The 18923-nt window shown below is 44.6% G+C and overlaps 1 long non-coding RNA gene across 2 annotated transcripts; it reads right to left on the bottom strand.

The window, feature by feature from the left end:
- Positions 1-7669: 7669 nt before the first annotated feature.
- On the bottom strand, positions 7670-14731 carry LOC140908115 (uncharacterized). 2 transcript variants are annotated; one of them, XR_012157770.1, is made up of 4 exons: positions 14659-14731; positions 12165-12252; positions 10648-10774; positions 7670-7841 (listed from the first exon to the last, which is right to left on the bottom strand). It is a non-coding gene; the product is annotated as an uncharacterized LOC140908115 (long non-coding RNA). The 2 variants fall into 2 exon arrangements; XR_012157769.1 differs by having other exon boundaries at positions 12165-12302; positions 14659-14728.
- Between the last annotated feature and the right edge of the window lie 4192 nt (positions 14732-18923).

The following is an 18923-nucleotide window of genomic DNA, read 5'->3' as shown; positions in this document are numbered from 1 at the left end:
CAAAGAGGATGCAGCTAGGCTGTTCTCAATGGTAGTAGATGACAGAACAAGAAGCAATGGTATCAAGTTGCAGTGTGGGACATCTATGCTGGATATTAGGAAACACTCTTTCACTACGAGGGTGGTGAAGCACTGGAATGGGTTACCTAGGGAGGTGGTGAAATCTCCATCCTTAGAGGTTTTTAAGGCCCGGCTTGACAAAGCCTTAGCTGGGATGTTTTAGTTGGTGTTGGTCCTTCTTTGCTGAGGGTGCAATCAGTCCCATCATCCAGATCATTAATAAAGATGTTGAACAAAACTGGTCCCAGGACCGACCCCGGGACACTCCGCTTGATACTAGCTGCCAACTAGACTTCGAGTCATTGATCACTACCTGTTGAGCCCAACGATCTAGCCAGCTTTCTATCCACCGTATAATCCATTCATCTAATCCATATTTTTTTAACTTGCTGGCAAGAATACTGTGGGAGACCGTATCGAAAGCTTTGCTAAAGTCAAGATATAATCACATTCACCGCTGTTCCCATATCCACAGAGCCAGTTATCTCATCATAGAAGGCAATCAGGTTGGTCAGGCATGACTTGCCCTTGGTGAATCCATGTTGACTGTTCCTGATCATCTTCTTCTCCTCCAAGTGCTTCAAAATGGATTCCTTGAGGATCTGCTCCACGATTTTGCTGGGGACTGAAGTGAGGCTGACTGGTCTGTAGTTTTTCACATTATCTTTCTTCCCTTTTTAAAATGTGGGCAATATATTTGCCTTTTTCCAATTGTCCGGGACCTCCCCCCATTGAAAAGTGAAAACCTGTAAAGTGAATCCCACTGAAATATTATAAGGCCTGTATGAGATTGGATCAGGTCATCTGTTTCACTGCCCATTTCAAAGAGATCTGAAAACATATGTGGCCATCCTCCTAACTACCAAATTAAGTGTAGAGAATAATCAGATATGGTGCAGAGGATACAGCTGTTCTATCTTACTACTCCAAAAAATTATCAATATTATTAGTTGCAAACCTAGTAAAAGACTCAAGTCACTTTATGTTGCGGCATGATAAGCCATGAAACAAGAACGGAATCATCCAGGAATGTGAAAAGATTGTACATAAATAAATTCTGACTTCAAAATGAACATTTTTGTAGGCAGCTCAAAGTGCTGTCAAGTGACAAACTGGTAGTCAAGTAAAAAGAAGAGGAGTACTTGTGGCACCTTAGAGACGAACAAATTTATATGAGCATAAGCTTTTGTGAGCTACAGCTCACGTCATCAGATGCATGCAGTGAAAAATACAGTGGGGAGATTTATACGCATAGAGAACATGAAACAATGGGTGTTACCATACACACTGTAACAAGATTGATCAGGTAACGTGAGCTATTACCAGCAGGAGAGTGCGGGGAGGGGGGAACCTTTTGAGGTGATAATCAAGGTGGGCCATTTCCAGCAGTTGACAAGAACGTGTGAAGAACAGAAGGGGGGGGGGAAATAAACGTGGGGAAATAGTTTTACTTTGTGTAATGACCCATCCACTCCCAGTCTTTATTCAAGCCTCAGTTAATTGTATCCAGTTTGCAAATTAATTCCAATTCAACAGTCTCTCGTTGGAGTCGGTTTTTGAAGTTTTTTTGTTGAAGAATTGCCACTTTTAGGTCTGTAATCGAGTGACCAGAGAGATTGAAGTGTTCTCCAACTGGTTTTTGAATGTTATAATTCTTGACATCTGATTTGTGTCCATTTATTCTTTTACGTAGAGACTGTCCAGTTTGGCCAATGTACATGGCAGAGGGGCATTGCTGGCACATGATGGCGTATATCATATTGGTAGATGTGCAGATAAACAAGCCTCTGATAGTGTGGCTGATGTGATTAGGCCCTATGATGGTGTCCCCTGAATAGATACGTGGGCACAATTGGCAATGGGCTTTGTTGCAAGGATAGGTTCCTGGTGACTACCAGTAGGGAAGGATACGAAGTCATGCAAAGTTTCACAAGGACCACAGCACAAGGAGGTCTAAAGGAAGAGGCCTGAAGAAGTAGGTTGCTGATCAGAGCTAAATCAGCAGGTGTTCTGTGTGTATCCCAAGACATTTTGCACTAATCACTGTGACCTAATGTGCCTTACACAAACTGGGATAGCACAAGATGTTTTGCATGAAGATCATGGAATTTGTAGAGAGAAAGCTGGAGGAACCCATGAGAAATGCCTCTTTTTGTCATTGATAGGGTGACCGTATGTCCGGTTTTGGCCAGGACAGTCTCTTTTTTAAGCCCTGTTCCAGCCATCCTGACTTTTGAAGCAAAACTGGGCATTTGTCCCATTTGCTTTTGCCAACTTGATCAGTTGGTGAGAACTAATGGGACAAATGCCCACTTTTGTCAAAAAAGTGGGCTGTGGAGGAACATGGGGTGTGTGTGTTGAGTGGCGATGTCAGCACCATGCAGGGGGATGTAGGGCTTGGGTGGGGGGCAGGCAGTGCTCGGGTGAGCAGTGATGCCAGCCCCGCTGGGTAGGGGAGTGCAAGGCTTGGAGGGGGCCTCGGGCGAGCGGCTCGGGCCTGCACGAGGCAGGTAGAAGGCGTCGGTCTAGCCCCAAGTGGTGTCCCATTTTCCCTTTGGGAAATATGGTCACCTTAGTCATTGGATGATGAGAAGGGACAGCTTGTATTCAGGTTGGATGTTTCCAATCTTTGCCAGAATCATGGGTCATTTTCTGATTGTTCCAGGTCAGTTTTAACGAGAAGTCAAGCCATGACACCCTTCAGAAACTGCATAAAACAGACTGTTTTGATCAAAGTGTTGCTTCCTAAAGCCAAAATAACTGAATGAGAGAGAGGGAGAGCACCTGACATCACTTGGTCGCTGAGAGCACTCCCTGTCTAGTAACAACTCAAGTCTCTTTCCCAAGAAGCAATTTAGTAAATCGATCCTTTTAAGTCCTACAGTCCTACCTAAGGCAACAACTGCAAAATCCAGGAAGAGGACATAACTATCATGACCCCCTGAGTGAATGAACTTTCTATCTATATTGAGAAACCAGTCAGTGCTACCATGAGGCTGAGCTGGAGAATTCACTTTCATGCTCCTTTCAATGGATAAGTCACAAATGTAACCCTTCTGCCAGGCCGAGTTGATAGCAGCAAGGGCTGGGTTCAGTACACAGGGGTTCCCTCTCATCAAAGCAAATGCAAAACTGGCTTGAGCCCCCACCCAGTGACCTGGGAAAAATCTTACACACACCCCTGGGCACCTCAAAGAGGCAATACTTCCCCCCTCGCAAGCACAGAGTCTCGGTGTAGCAGAGAATCTTTAATAACATGAGGTAAACAACATCAGCATTAAATTGGGAAAACACCACAACTAGGGTTCATCAACCAAACCATGAGCAAAGACCCACCCCAGCAAATTGGGCCATGTCCTTTCCCTCGGGTTCTTGAGTCCCACAACCCCAACGTCTCTTGAGTCCAGCAATCCTGAAATCACCCAAAGTCCAAAATGTCCACAACCCCAAAAGTCCAGCCCCAGAGTTCAAAAGTTCATCTGTAGAGTGTTACTCCCCAGTCTGGGTAAAAAATGTGCGTGTGTGTGGGGAGGAGAAAGAGGTAAGGGGCACCTTACGTGACCTGAAGCCGACTGCCCCACAGCTCCACAGGGCTTCACTCTGATCCGCTCCACAGGCTGCTCTGCTCTGCTCGCCATCCCACGAACTGCTCCACTCCACAGCACACAAGAAGCTCCCGCCGTCCCCTGAACTGCTCCACCAGCCCATCCACAAAGAGCTCCACTGCACTCTATAGCTTCAGGCTCCCCACAACTTGACACAGTGCTCAGCAATTTCAGCTCTTAGTAATTTCAGCTCATAGCAGTGGGAGCCTTAGTGAGGGTGCACCATAAGGCCAAAGTGAATTCAGCTCAGCACCTGGAGCTAGACTCTTAATAGACCCAAAATTAGCTCTGACATTCTACAGTGGAGAGTTGCAATTGGTATTTCAGGCCCTCACAAAGGGGCCCACACCACCAGGTACTAATACCTATCTCAAGCCTCTCTCATTTCACAGAGTTTTGGAACTCATGTCCCTTGCCTAGCGAGTGCTACTTAGTTGATGGTGAGACCCTCCATCATACAAAAAGCCAAGTACAGTTCCACTGTCCTTGATTCCCATAATCAGGGTAATAACACTTTATTCTTCCTGCCCCAATAACAGAGACACTGGGGATCCCACAGCAGCCAAAGTGACCATTTGGGCAGCTATGGCCTCATTCTAGGCGGGGTGGGTGTGTCTATGCAAATGAGATTGGCCCCTGAAGTTCCTTTCCACAACTTGCCACACCTCACCACCAGATGTCAGGGTGGAGCTCATCCTGACTCTGCTTACACAAAAATACATGTGTTTTGTTTCCCAAATGAAAACTTGATTATTTTAAAGCTGAATACTCCTCTGAAAGTATGTACCCGAGTTAAAACCATGTAAATGGCTAAAATGTGTGATATACACTTGCATTTCTCTAAGAAATTGAATCCTTGTTGTTTCAAAATTGTGGTAACTCAATATGTGATTAAGATTGTTGAAGTCTAGAAATAGCTGTAACAGGAAACTGCACTTATCAACAGCGAAAGATTGCACAGAGAAAGTCTGAGTAAAGCCTAATAATCTTACAGATTTGTGGTCAAGAGATATTGACAGCTTCTTGCACAAAAAGAGGAAGAAGCTGTCAATTGTCTTGTAAGCTAATGATCTTTACCACTATTTGATTATATAGTTAAAGTTGCCTAAGAGCAGACAGTGTTCATCAAATTCCAGAGAAACAGGAATGGTTTAAATCATTATTTGCACACTACCCTGGGGAGTCTTCACTACATGGACAAACCCTCATAGACCCTCACCTCGCTCGCTATCAACTCTCTTTACATCCTAAGAAAGGCCTCAACCACTCCCAGCTGCCCAAGCCCTCTTAAACCCATCCCCATCTCCTCCAGATGTCAAGCGTCCTTCAAGTTATGTCTCCAGTGGACGTGGAGGCGTAATTTCGGCTAGCCACCCCAAGAAAGTGTCCGGAGTTTCAGATAGGATCATACTCAGCCTGTTCCACCCCTTGCACTTCCATGGCTATACTTCCATTTTTAATGCGCTAGCTCCATCAGAGTTTGTGTGGTACATCTACCTGAACTGGAAATGACCCCTTAAGCCCCAGTGTAAACATACCTCTAGAAGATGTGAAAGTTGATAAGCTCTGTGCAGCTAGGGAAGGGAGAGATCACGATTCCATCATCTATATGCATGTAACCCTTCTGCCCGTCAGAGTTGGCAGCAACAAGGGTCGGGTTCAATATCTAGGGGATCCATTCCAATAACACAATGCAAACCGGCTCGAGCCCCCACCCAGTGACCTGGGACAAATATATACCACCCCCGCTGGGCGCCTCCAAGAGGCAATACTTCCCCTCTCGCAAGCACATAGTCTGAGTGTAGCAAAAAGCCTTTTAATAATAGAGAGAAACAATGTGGCATTATGTTGGGGAAACACCACCAACCGGATTCATAACACAACCCATGAGCAAAAAACCCACCCCAAACAATTGGGGCATGCCCTTTTCCCTTTGGTTCTTGAGTCCAGCAACCCCAAATCACCCAAAGTCCCAAAAGTCCAATGACCCAAAAGTCTCTGTCCCTGGTCAGGGCAGCCCCAGAGTTCGAAAGTTTATCTACAGAGCTTTACCTCCCAACCTGGGTGGAGATGGGGGCAGGGGGTAAGAGGCACCTTACATGATCTGAAGCTGACCGCCCCACAGCTCCATAGGCCTTCGCTCCGCTCCGCCAGCCGCCCCACGAACTCCTTCGCTCAGCTCCACTCCGCAGCCCACAAGCAGCTCCCGCCGTCCCACGAGCTGCTCCACCAGCCGGTCCACAAGGCACTCCAGCTGTCCTACAAACTGCTCCACCATATATCTTCAGGCTCCCCCACTACTTAACACAACGCTCAGTGATTTCAGCTCTTAGTCAGTTCAGCTTGTAGTAGGGGAGCCTCAGTGCTGGTGCACTATTAGCCCAAAGTGAGCTCAGCAGCCTGTAACTAGACTTCTAATAGAATCAAAATTAGCTCTGATATTCTGCAGTGGAGAGAGGAGGAAGTACAATTAGCATGTAAGGCCCTCACTAGGGGGCCCATACCACTAAGCATTAATACTTATCCGCAGCCTCTCTCAAGTCACAGAGTTTTGGAACCCATGACCCTTGCCTAGCGAGTGCTACTTAGGTGATGGTGAGTCCCTCCATCATAACAAAAGGCCAAGTACAGTTCCAAGCACAGTTCCCATAATCAGGGTAATAACAATTTATTCTTCCTGCTCCAATAACAGAGACACTGGGGATCCCACAGCAGCCAAAGTGACCATTTGGGCAGCAATGGCCTCATTCTAGGCGGGGTGGGTGTGCCTATGCAAATGAGATCGGCCCCTCACCACCAGATGTCAGGGTGGAGCTCATCCTGACTCTGCTTACATGCATTTCTAAAGTGTCTTTCACTGGCACTCCTGGCTCTCAACCACTGGATGACTGCAGCAGCAAAAAGATGCTCCTGCTAATTGAGCATCAACCTTGAAGTAGGAACCTGCTGTCTCACAGTGCAGCCTGCTGGACTTTAGTGACAGAACAATGAAGACAATCACAATCTGCCTAGTTAAAGGTGTGATCAACTTTCAGATGCAGATCCCCCACATTTAAAGACTTAAAAAAATATCTATGTGACAACTGGGGGGGAGGGATAGCTCAGTGGTTTGAGCATTGGCCTGCTAAACCCAGGGTTGTGAGCTCAATCCTTGAGGGGGCCATTTAGGGATCTGGGGCAAAAATTGGGGATTGGTCCTGCTTTGAGCAGGGGGTTGGACTAGATGACCTTCTGAGGTCCCTTCCAACCCTGATATTCTATGATTCTAACTGGTCTATGATTCTATGAATTCTGATGCATGGTGGAATGGGTGAGGTTGGTTTCAGGGAACCTTCGAGGAAGGATCCCATTTGAATTTTGGGAAATCATATCACCAATTGAAGTAGACAAAATATTTCCTTTTTCTAAATTGTTCTCATCTTTTTATGGACAATCAAGTGCTTAAATATGATCTCACTTACACCAGTTTACACAAGGGTCTGATGGTTTCAATAGAGTTACTCCTGATTTACAGCAGTCAATGTAACAGGGAGCAGAATCAGGCCTTAGACCTTAATGCAGATTGGTCTAATTTCCTCTGCTGTCCTCAATGTGGATGATGAGTTTTGAAACAGAGGGACAGTCTAGTTGCCATGGAGTTCCACGCTGGGTAACACCGTACAATCAATCTGTGACCGAACCCAGCTCCTCTGACACCACAAACTGAAAGGATTTGTAACAGTTATAAGAAATAAATATCTACCCACAAGAACTCATTGAAACCTACAGAGATGTGTGGACCATCATCTATCAACACCCATGTGTGGTATTAACATGCAATAAGGACTTCTTTAGTATATTTTATTTAATTTGTTATTTTAAAAAAGATAAACAAGATGGGTTTCTGAAGAGAATAATGCTAGAAAGAGCCCCCTTGCCTCCCACCAAAACACATACACACACACTTCAAGAATATGATCTCAGACCAGCTTGCTTTTATTAAAAGGAGAATAACAAATCTTATATGGGGGACACAAGGACTCCCTTCTGGAATTTCTCCAGCTCACAAGGTTCTTTATAGCCCACATAAGCAGCACTTCAGGGTTCCATTGAAGCAGGATCTGATGATTTTAGAAGCAAGAGGCTGTCTGCCAGATTCCCAGAGATCCTGATTAGACAATCAGTCAAAAAAATCTCCTGTATAAAGAAAAGAATCAGATTTTGTGATATTTTCCCACAGAACAGGGATAATATGATGTTTGATTTCAAATCAGTTACACAGGAGGAATTGCCTAGTCACTCTGTGGTGGGCAAAGAGGTCCCTACTGTGACATTGTGTTACTGAGTATTAATGGAGATAGTCAGGTGTGTCTAATCAGGTGAACTGGCTGCCTATAAAATCTAACTGCAGAAAAGCACGACTCACATCCAGGTACAGTTGTTCTATCACACACACCTTGTGCACAGATGAAGCTAAAATGACAGATAATTACTTTGATGATAAAGAACTTACTCTTAAAGAATGAAGGGAAATTCCAGTTCTGTCTGAAGGCCAGCTCTGTTCAGGTGATAGTTGCATATGAGCAGCTGCTAGCATGGACACTCTAGCCTAGTTCCCTGGCTCTCCCTCTGCAACCACAAAGGGCTACCAGCTTCACATCTCCTGCATATTTGGTGTTTTAGTAGGTGGGAAAATCTCTCACCCTCCCAATTGCTCCTCTGAAATCTGTCCCAGCTATAACATTAATTTTCCCATGGTGAGTATCCTGTGTAGCAGGGTTTGGCAAGGTTTGGCACGCGGTCCATCAGGGAAAGCCGCTGATGGGCTGGGATGGTTTGTTTACCTGCAGCGTCCGCAGGTTCGGCCGATCGCAGCTCCCATGGGCCGCGGTTTGCCTTCCCCGGCCAATGGGGGCTGTGGGAAGCGGCCACCAGCACATCCTTCGGCCCGCACCACTTCCCGCAGCCCCCATTGGCTGGGAACGGCGAACTGTGGCCAGTGGGAGCTGCGATCGGCCGAACCTGCGGAAGCTGCAGGTAAACAAACGGTCCCAGCCAACCAGCAGCTTTCCCTGACAGGCTGCATGCCAAAGATTGCTGATCCCTGGTCTAGAACCTATCCTTTCAGAACCCCTGGGAGACACCCATATCCAATGATGATTCCCAATGGCAGCTATTTTGAGGTTGTTATATTATATTAGTGTGAGCTTTGCTGAAATTGTATGATGCTAGGTCTTTTTATCAGAATCTTGTGCAGTACTAAATACAAACTCTTTACAAATGTATAAGCATGTTACAGTTACAAACTTACTTTGATCAACCAAACTTGTCATGTCATCAAAAATTTAATTAGGTCTATTTACGAAGATCTTGTGTGCATTTTGACAGTCATTAATTATATTCCTAATATTTAATTATTGATTGATTGAATCAGCTTTTCCATTATTTTGCCAGAGATTGTTGTCAACCTAATTGGCTTATAGTTACCTGGATCATCTTGCCTGCCATTTTTGAATATTGGCATAACATTAACACTTTTCCAGTCTTCTGGTATTTTCCTACTGTATTAACAATAATCAGTGGAACAGAGATCTCCTCAGTGAACGCTTTTTGGACTCTGTGGTGCAATTTTGGACTCCGTGGTGCAATATCCAGGTTTGTTGATTTAAAAAAGGTTATCCCTAGTAGATGCTGTTTAACATCCACCATAGTTACTAATGGACTAGACCAGTGGTTCCTAAACTTGTTCCGCCGCTTGTGCAGGGAAAGCCCCTGGCGGCCGGGCCGGTTTGTTTACCTGCCGCGTCCACAGGTTCCGCCGATCACGGCTCTCAGTGGTCACGGTTCGCTGCTCCAGGCCAATGGGAGCTGCTGGAAGCGGCGGCCAGTATGTCCCTCAGCCCGCACTGCTTCCAGCAGCTCCCATGGGCCTGGAGCAGCGAACCGCGGCCACTGGCAGCCACGATTGGCCGAACCTGCGGATGCGGCAGGTAAACAAACTGGCCCGGCCCGCCAGGGGCTTTCCCTGCACAAGCGGTGGAACAAGTTTGGGAACCACTGGACTAGACAGTAGTTCACCATCCTTATGTAACATCAGTACATCATCCAGCTTTTTTCCAAATACCGAGCAGAAATATTTATTGAACACTTCAGCCTGCTCTGCATCATTATTAACGATTTTACCACCTCCAGGGAATGGACCTATACCATTGTTAGGGTTTCTATTATTCCTGATATTTTAAAAAATGATTTCTTGTCCTTAGCCCTGCCAGCCATAGATTCCTCCCTGATGTCCTTAGCTTCCTTTATCATATTTCTGCACTTCATGACTTCTAATTTATATTGATTACTATCTACTTCCCCTGTTTCCCATTTGTTACAGATATTGTTTCATTTCTAATTGTTGCCTTCACTTCCCCAGCAGACTGATACAGAGGAGATGCAGCCCCCACACTCTCTTGTGGAGACTTTTGTTGCTTCTGCTTGATTTCACTCCTCTAAAATATAAAAGCAATGTTTGACAACAGGGTGTCTTGGCTCCAACCCCTGCCCATATATGATGCTTCAGCAGCAGAAGGAGCCTGTAAAAGAACGACAAGGGGCTGGCAAAGAATTCGCTCAAAGCGTGAGCAGCACACGACTGCCATAAGAGGGCTCTGCTGTCCCTGTTGCAAGCACTGGAGTTGGGGTGCTGCTGGAGATGTTGCTGGAGGGTCTAAGGTGGCAATCCCTGTAACACTGAGCGCTGCAGAGAAGTGGGGCAGCTCCAGGCTTCAGAGTTGCCCACAGGCATCCTGAGTAAGGCCGATATAAGGAAGAACAGCCACGGGGGTGATTCTAATATATTCTGGGACCACTCCCACCCCCACGTGGCCTAGAACGTGGGCTGTGCCATAAGCATTGAACCTCCAAAAGCATTAAACAACAGCTTGGATGTAAGAAGGAGAGGAACAGGTATTTCTGTTCACACTGCAATGTCTGCCTTGTGGAATGCTGAACTTACCTTCGACAGCAAACGCCCTGTGGATAGCAACTTCTAACGTGCACAGAATTGGACGGACATCTTAGAGGGAAGCAGGCACCTCCAAGCTCTCCACACGCCAAGGTGCTCCTCTCAGCCTGGGAGAATTCTGCACAAAGAAAAAGAGTCTTAATCATCATTCTGCAGAGTAGGGTAAATAAGGGCTGGAGTCCAGGATGACAGGCATTTCTCATTCACTGAGACCTGACCACTTCAGCCCCAATATCTTCCAGTGCAAAAGTTTATGACGACTTTAGTACTATTTAAATGGCTGTAGTTCTGTGGACATTCAGTTGTAGCCCCTAAGAAGAGAATGGAGAAAGTTATTGAAATGGGGCACTGGCTCTCTGACTGCTGCGTCGAGAACTGTAGCTCTGAGCACTTGCGTCCTTCACTGCCCCATGCCTTTAAGGACAGAAAACAAAAATCTGCCTACATCACCCACTTTCTTTAGTGGCTGCTGCTGTGTTTTGGATCCCCCCTGGCTCTAATTGTGATATGCCAGGCAGTATGATAAAGTCAATTTGCCTAAGTAGGGTTGAATTGGCTCAGCACTGGGTTGGATGATGACAACTTTTTGAAACAGAAGGGCTTGAAAAAGTCCCTTCTGGTTTGAAAGTCTGACTGTCTGTGAGACTCTGCACAGATTTCTTTCTGTAAACTCATTCATGAATACTTTCTTCACAACCAATTGCCAGTTTTAGGTTATACGTGAAGAGCCTGCCATTTTGAAAAGGCAGCCCCAATATGCACAGCCGAATCTTTTGGAATATTTAGGTTAGAACATTTTTAACTGAGGTTGTTTTGTTTTCACCAAACTATCTACAACCAACAGATCGAAACCTGAACCCTAAAATGATGCATTGTCATGGTTACAAACACTGGCCCACTCCCTGATAATAAAATTTTAGAAATAAAGCTAAGCACATAGCTGTGGTAGGTTCTGAGAGATAATGGGGCTACAACACTGGGATGAGGGGCTGCCATTTTAGAGATCTGGGTTCTGTTCCCAGCTGTGTAACATCTCAGGGGAACATGAGGCCTGACTTTATGATACAGGCTGTGAAAGGCACAGAATTACTAATAGTTGTCAGCAGCAGAAGTTATATTTTAAGTTATTGTCTCCTGGCCTCCAGCCCTACGTATCTTCTCCTAGACCAAAGGGAATATAGAAAGGGGTTGGCCAGACTTTATTTGGTCTGTGTCCCATCTGGATGGTCAGTTCTGTGATTGCCTCATTATAGGAAGAGTATGTGCAGTATGGATAGAAGGTGGGGTGGTTAAAGCAGCAAGAGCTGAGGAAAATACTAAGGGAAATTTAGATTTTTTTTTTACCGGTCATAATTTAGTCAAATCTCAGTGCTTTTTCTTGGGGGCAGGGCACTAAAGCTCATAAGAAAAAAGTCAGAAAAGTGTTTCTAACTGAAAGTGTTAGGCAACTTTAGTATGGGCTCACAGATGACCCTCTATATCATTCCTCATTTTCATTTACATCTTACCTGAGACACCCTGGAGCACCAAGAAGACAACAGTAAAGAGCAGGTAAAGGATCTTCATTGCTGAAGGTTGGCTGGGAACTCAGCGTCACTGAAGAGAAGAGATCCCAAGACAGTAAGGAGACAGAGCCCCTGTATTTGCTGGAGAGTGGGGATTATGATATACTGAGTTCTAGAGATTTTGTTTTAATTTAAATGACAATTATAGTATATGTTCTGCAATCTGCTAGCAATAATAATGATCATATTCTAGACAGCATCCTAGATCTATCTCCTAGGAGGACTTCAGAGATATACAATTGTGTGATGCAAGATAAATTTAAAAACAGATGTTTCGTAAATAATTGTAATTAAGCAGTTACTTAATTTTGGGTTATTATGGAAATCTTGTTTCCCTGAGCCAAAATACAGATTGGAGAATTGTTGCACATTTATGTATTTTATTTGCAAAAAGAGAACGGAAAAGAATTAAGAAATTTCAGAAAGCGAAACAAAGATGGTTGGATGCTCATGTTTATGGAATTTATCATCATGTGATGTTACCATTATCCAAGAATTAATCAATCACATCAATTAATTCTAGGTCTTATCACAGTCTTGTTACATTGGCAAACTTTACCTTAGCTCTGTATTGCACTGGGCAGGTGACTTTGGCACCAACACTGAACTATGACTTCTTTAAAGCAGATTCTTATCCATTTCTATTCATGTTGTTTGCCAGTGGAATTATGGGAATACCTGCGGCAGCTCACCCAAGCAGTTACTTAAGTATTAAGAATGCCAATTCAATTAGTTATCAAGCACTGAATTCCAAACAGAGAATGATTTAAACTAGAGGTTGTCACCCTTTTTAGAATCACGCCCCACCTTAGCATCCCCCTCCCAGCGCCCCCCACTTACAATAATTGGCACCGAGTATTGCTAATGCATTTGTTGTACCTAGTAACCTTTTTAAAAGAGCCTACATTAACATCTGCCCAGTTTTCAAAACTCAGTTAAAGCCTCAAAGAGCGCAGAGGGTCTTGTGATCCAATGCGCCAGACGAGAAAGTCGCTCACTTGTAGGATTGCAAATGTATAGGCATGAAGTAGGGCCAATTTTCAGAGAGTGGCTTTATATCCTGGCACGTGGGGTTGCAACGCCACTCACTCCAATCTGGCCTGGCTGCCCCTCAGGTATGACCCTGTGGGCCAGATTGCAACGTCACTCACTCAAACTCTCAAACCAGCCACCCCAATACCTCTCAAATTCGACACAGGCATGCCTCCATCATGAACAGGGGAGGGGACAAGCTAGGCTAGGTTGGAGTGAATGGCATGGTGACCCTGCATAATTATTAGAAGGCTTGCTTCTACCCCCTAGGAAGTTTGACACATCCCCTTAGTTGAGAACCTCTGATTTAAATGATTCCTATTTCTCTGGAATTTTACTAGTATCTATGGCCACTGTGACTAAATAGTCAAAGTTACCACAATCTGAATATGTAGTCAACATGGTTTTCTTTCCCCAGCCAATTCAAAGCTTCTTCCCCTTTTTGTCAAAGTGTGGAGTGGAGAATTATTGCACATTGACATATTTTATTAGCCAAGTCAGAATTTAAAGCAGTTAAGAAGTTACAGAAAGAAGAATAAAGATGGTTAGATGATCATGTTTATGAAATTTCCCAGCACTGACAGCCCCAGGCAGGAAGCTGGCCCTGCCCCTCACTATTTGCACTCGTGCATAAAGAGCCCGGGGCTGTCAGGCCAGGAAGTGCTCAAACCGTATCAAGGAGGGTCCTGTTTCCTGTAGCTACTCCCGACTCCCTCGCTCCCTTTCTTCTTCTTCTTTCGTCCCCCTTTTCTCTCCTACACCCTCCTCTCTACCCACCTTTGTTTCTCTTCTTCTTAACCCATTCTCTTTCCCTTAACTCCTGTCCTGTCTCCCTTTGTCCTTTCTCTCCTTGAACCCTTCTCTTTTCACTCTTCACCTTAACCCCTTCATCTGTTTTTTTCTTGTCTGTTTGCTCTTTTTCTCTCTCTTCCCTATCTTTTCTCTCCTCTCCTACCTTGCCTCTCATTCTTTCTCCCCTTTTCTCATCCCTAACTCCAGAAATCTCTTAAATTGCCATTCCCACAGTGTGAATGTTAATCAGTGGCTGATTAACTAAGACAGCACTACAAGGGGAGCACACTGGGCATTCAGATATCCAGGATTTTCAGATAAAGGGAATTCAAATAACTGGCATTATCCTGTAGATGGTTTTAACTCAGGTAGTTTTAAAATTACCATCTTTTCATCTGGGCAAATAAAACACATGTATTACTGCTACTTATCCCTCAAAACTGGCAGGAAGGTGTGTTCTCTGGTTCAGCCTCACAGTAGCCCTGGGTAGTTTCTTGAGATTACAACATCTGTGTTCTTGTTCTCTTTCTGGATTTCACAGCCATCTCCCTAGACAGGACTTTAAAGGAAGAGTTAATGGGGTGATTTTCAGGGAAGCGACTTTAGAAGTTACCAGACAGAGGGTGCTCTCAGTAGCCAGGTGATGGCAGTCCTGCTCACCGTCTCTCTGATCCAGATTTATGAGCTTCAGGGAGTGAGGCTTTGAACAGAACAGCCTGTTTTATACAGTTTCCGAGGGCTTGTTTTCTTCTTGGCAAAGCTGCTGTGGGCCAATCAGAAAGTGACCTCTGCTTCTGGAGAAGATTTGAAATGTCCAACCATAATTAGGATATTGGAATTCTTGCAACTTTATCTGTGGAAAATTTCATGGTCTTTGTGCAAAACATCTTGTGCCCTCCCGGATTGTGCAAGACACGTTAGGCCACAGAGGTTTGTGTAAAATGTCTTGGGACATATAACGAACACTTGCTGGTTTAGCTCTGGTCGACAATTTACTTCTTCAGGCCCCTTTCCGTTGGCCTCCCTGTGGTGTGGTCCTTGGCCAACTTGACACGACTCTGTGTCCTTCCCCAAGAAACAATTTCTCCATCAGCAGTTTGAGCTGCCAGCAGAAATGTCCATTTTGAAGGCAGGAGAAATTCTTCATGTAAAGTCCTTTCACATTCCTTGATGATTCTGTATGTGTTTCATAGCTCATCATGCTGCAGCATAAAGTCATTTGATTCATTCATTACTTACAATGTTTATTACAATTAAATCAATAGTTAGACAAATTGCTCTACATGGCACTGTACCAGCAGCTGGGTAATTTCTACATTTCATTTGTAAATTAGTAGGATTGCATCATAAGTTTAAAAATACTAACAATTAAGAATAACAATATAATCTGTTTTTGCACCAGTCAAAATGCTGATTGGGCTTTGTTGCCATCTAGGCTTTATTACATTTTAGTTGAGTTCACCTTACAAATTTTCACTTCATATTGGCTTCAAATTTATCACCTTCTTCAATATAAATCAAATGTTTTGTTCCCTGTGTTATAATTAGTTAGACATTATAGGTGGCACAGGTAGCAACACCTAAAATTGAGGTTACTAGACACTTTCTTTCATTTGACACTGTTTTCAATTATTTATAACTTTTCCAAACTGAAAGTATTTACAGTTCTTGGTGCCATGAGGTGCAGATCGACTGCTGAGTTTGGTTTTTTCTTTAGCAACAGGCATCTAAGCTCTGCTGAGGAAAACACAGCTGGGAATGTTATTTTTGTTAGTTCAGAATTTAACCAAATCTGAATGGATTTCCATGGATGCAGCAAAGGAACCTTCCTGGCATCAGGGCTGTTCACCTATCAAATTTCACATTTCTGGCTGCAACCCATTGAGGCTTTAGAAGTCTTCAGAAAAGGAACTGGAAGAAGTTTAATAGAAAGAATTAGGCAACTGAACTCGAAGCTCAGAAATGTGCCTCTATATTATCCCTAGATTTTATTTACATCTTACCTGAAGCAATCTGGAGCACCAAGAACAACAAAGAGAAGGCAAAGGATCTTCATGGCAGAGGGTCATTGAGGATCTCAGGTCCCTAGAGGGAAGAGACATCATGACAGAGAGGAGACAGAGCATCCCTGTATTTAGAGCACTGAGAATTGTGAGGTACTGAGTTGTAGAAATCTTGTTTTGCTCCAAGTGGTATTTAAAACACACGTGCTGCAGTTAATAATAATGACTGTTATCCACACCGCACCAGAGTAGGTTACAGAAATGTAATTGGCAAGTCCCTGCTGCCTTGAAGAACTTACATTATGTATATTTAGACCTGGCGAATATCTACAGCCTGGTCCAAAGCCCCATGAGGTCAATGGAAAGACCCTTCATTGGCATCAGCAGGCTTTGGAGAGTGCCCTAGTGCAGATTGTTTCTCTTGTTCTGTTCCTTAGAAATTCATTTCTTTTACCTTTTTCAAAATAAGAAATAAAATAACATACCCTAAAAAGTCCCTCTTCTGGGTTAGTGCCACACATGGGTGGTTATAGACCATGGTCCACACATCTCTGTATGTTTCAATGATCTCATGTGTGCAAATCTTTATTCCTCCTGTAACCCTTCTGCCAGGTGGTGTCAGCAGTAACAGGGGTACTTCTTATCATTGTGAAGCAGAACCAGCTCGAGCCCCCACCCAGAAATCTGGGGGGAAAAACCACCACCTCGGGGCCCCTTTTAGAGGGAATAGTTCCACAATTGCAGGTACTGAGAGTGGGTATAAGAGAATTAAATGTTTATTAAGAGAAGAAAATACAGCACAAATCTGGGAAAATGCTGCAACAATGACTTGAAAGAAAGCAAACAATAAGTAAAACACCCACTCTGCAGTATCTTGGGCAATAGTCCTTTGCCTCAGTTTCCCACAGTACAGTGTGAAAGTCCTTTAATACGCCGCTCCCCATTTCCCCCCTGTGCCTCCCACTCATGGTTTGCTATCTGAGATCAGTGCCATCCCAGAGTCCAGGGGACCTCCCACCTCTGGGGCAAGGGGGGTTTGAGTGATGCCTCCATCTCTGGTCACCACTGTTTCTGCGGTCTGTGCCACTTCTTGTCAATGTCTCTGCCGCTCTCTTGGCCATTGTCACTGCCGCGGCTGGCTGCGGTCGCTGTCTCTGTCGGCCTCTCTGCCACGGCTCATTGCTGCCACTGTCACTGATGCCCCCAGCTGCTTGCCGTGTTTTGAGGTTCCATCACCGAGCCCAGTTCTTCGTGACTTCACTGGGTAGTGGAAATCTCTCTGTTGCTGCCTCTTCTGTGTTGTCATTTCACTGCAGCACTGTCTCCACAACATGACACTGCCCCCTTAGATCAGCTTATCATTGATATCAGCTCTAGTGATCACTGAGAAAGAACCAGGTCTCTCAATTGAGTCTAGTCACGTCTGTCTTTAAAAATTGGATGGGGAGGGTCAAATGGCTCCTAGAACCCTTTAAACTCTTAGGAACAAAGAAACAGGATGGGGGACTCTATCCTGGGAAGGAGTGATTCTGAAAAAGACTTGGGGGTGGTGGTCAATAATCAGCTGAACATAAACTTCCAGTGTGAAGCTGTGGCCAAAAGAGCTGATGCAATCCTGGATGCATAATCAGGGGCATCTCGAGAGGAAGTGGAGAGATTATTTGACCTCTGTATTTTGCACTGGTGGAATACTGTGTCTAGTGCTGGAGTTCATAGTTCCAAGAGGATGTTGATTACATTGAAGAGGTTTCAGAGAAGAGCCACAAGACTGATTAAAGGATTAGAAAGCACGCCTTATAGTGACAAACTCAAAGGATATGTCTACACAGCAATTAAACACCCTTGGCTGGCTTGGGTCACCTGGCTAGGGCTCACGGGGCTTGGGCTGTGGGGTTTAAAATTGCAGTGTAGACGTTTCTGCTTAGGCTGGACCCTAGGCTCTGGGACCCTGTTCTCTCATGTGTGTATTACTAGGTACAAAAATGCTAGGCCTGGCTACCCACAAACACTTCTGCTCCAGCAGAGTTCTGGTGGCTACAGTAACAGGAGACAGGGAAGCGCACGAGAGGGCTTCCAGCTGTTTAAAAGGATTTCACCCAATTCCTGTACACCACATAATATCCTCACCCACCAGACTCATGATTCATGGCTCACAGTATCCTCAGTGGTATTACTGTTATTTTGTGATTTTACCAGGATTTGAGCCCTCTCTGTAAGGGGATGGAGGCTTAAAAATAGGAAAATAAACTAAAAACACATAGAATATTGATGAGCAGTGTATAAAAGAGATACACACCTGACACACACACACAGTCTGGTGTCAAGGCACTTCTCAGGGGAGCTGATTCCTGAATTCATCTCTGAACCAAAGGTCTTCATCCACAGACCACTGACATCAAAGGAACTCTTTCCATTCACTTAAATCAGTTTTGTATCAGGCCAATGATGTTTAATTGGTGTAGATGTTCAGGAACTTGTCCTGACCCAATGGAAGTCAATGACAGAACTCCCATTGGCTTCCCTGGGGCCAGTATGTCAACCAAGATTGTAATTTCTTCAAGACAAGGGCTTGTCAACTGCAATGACGACACAGAAAACATGGACTGTATTACTACGAAAGGCACAGGCCAGAATCCTTGGCATAACGTAGTTCTAAATTCTTAAAACATGTCCAATGGCAGATGCAGTGCCCGTGGTTCATAGAGGAGTTACACTGAGCGACGGCGACAGGCACTAGCTAAGCTAACCACAAACTCTTACTAAGCTATGAAGTAACTTCATCTTATAACAGTTCGTTCTATATGATACGCTGTGTGCCTAGACATTCCAAAAAGGGATACAGTAGATCCAGCTGTGAATTGATATGGCAGTATAA

This window comes from Lepidochelys kempii, chromosome 3 (assembly GCF_965140285.1).
Source record: "Lepidochelys kempii isolate rLepKem1 chromosome 3, rLepKem1.hap1, whole genome shotgun sequence".
NCBI classification, from domain to species: domain Eukaryota; kingdom Metazoa; phylum Chordata; order Testudines; family Cheloniidae; genus Lepidochelys; species Lepidochelys kempii.
This window is presented reverse-complemented; position numbering and strand designations above follow the sequence as displayed.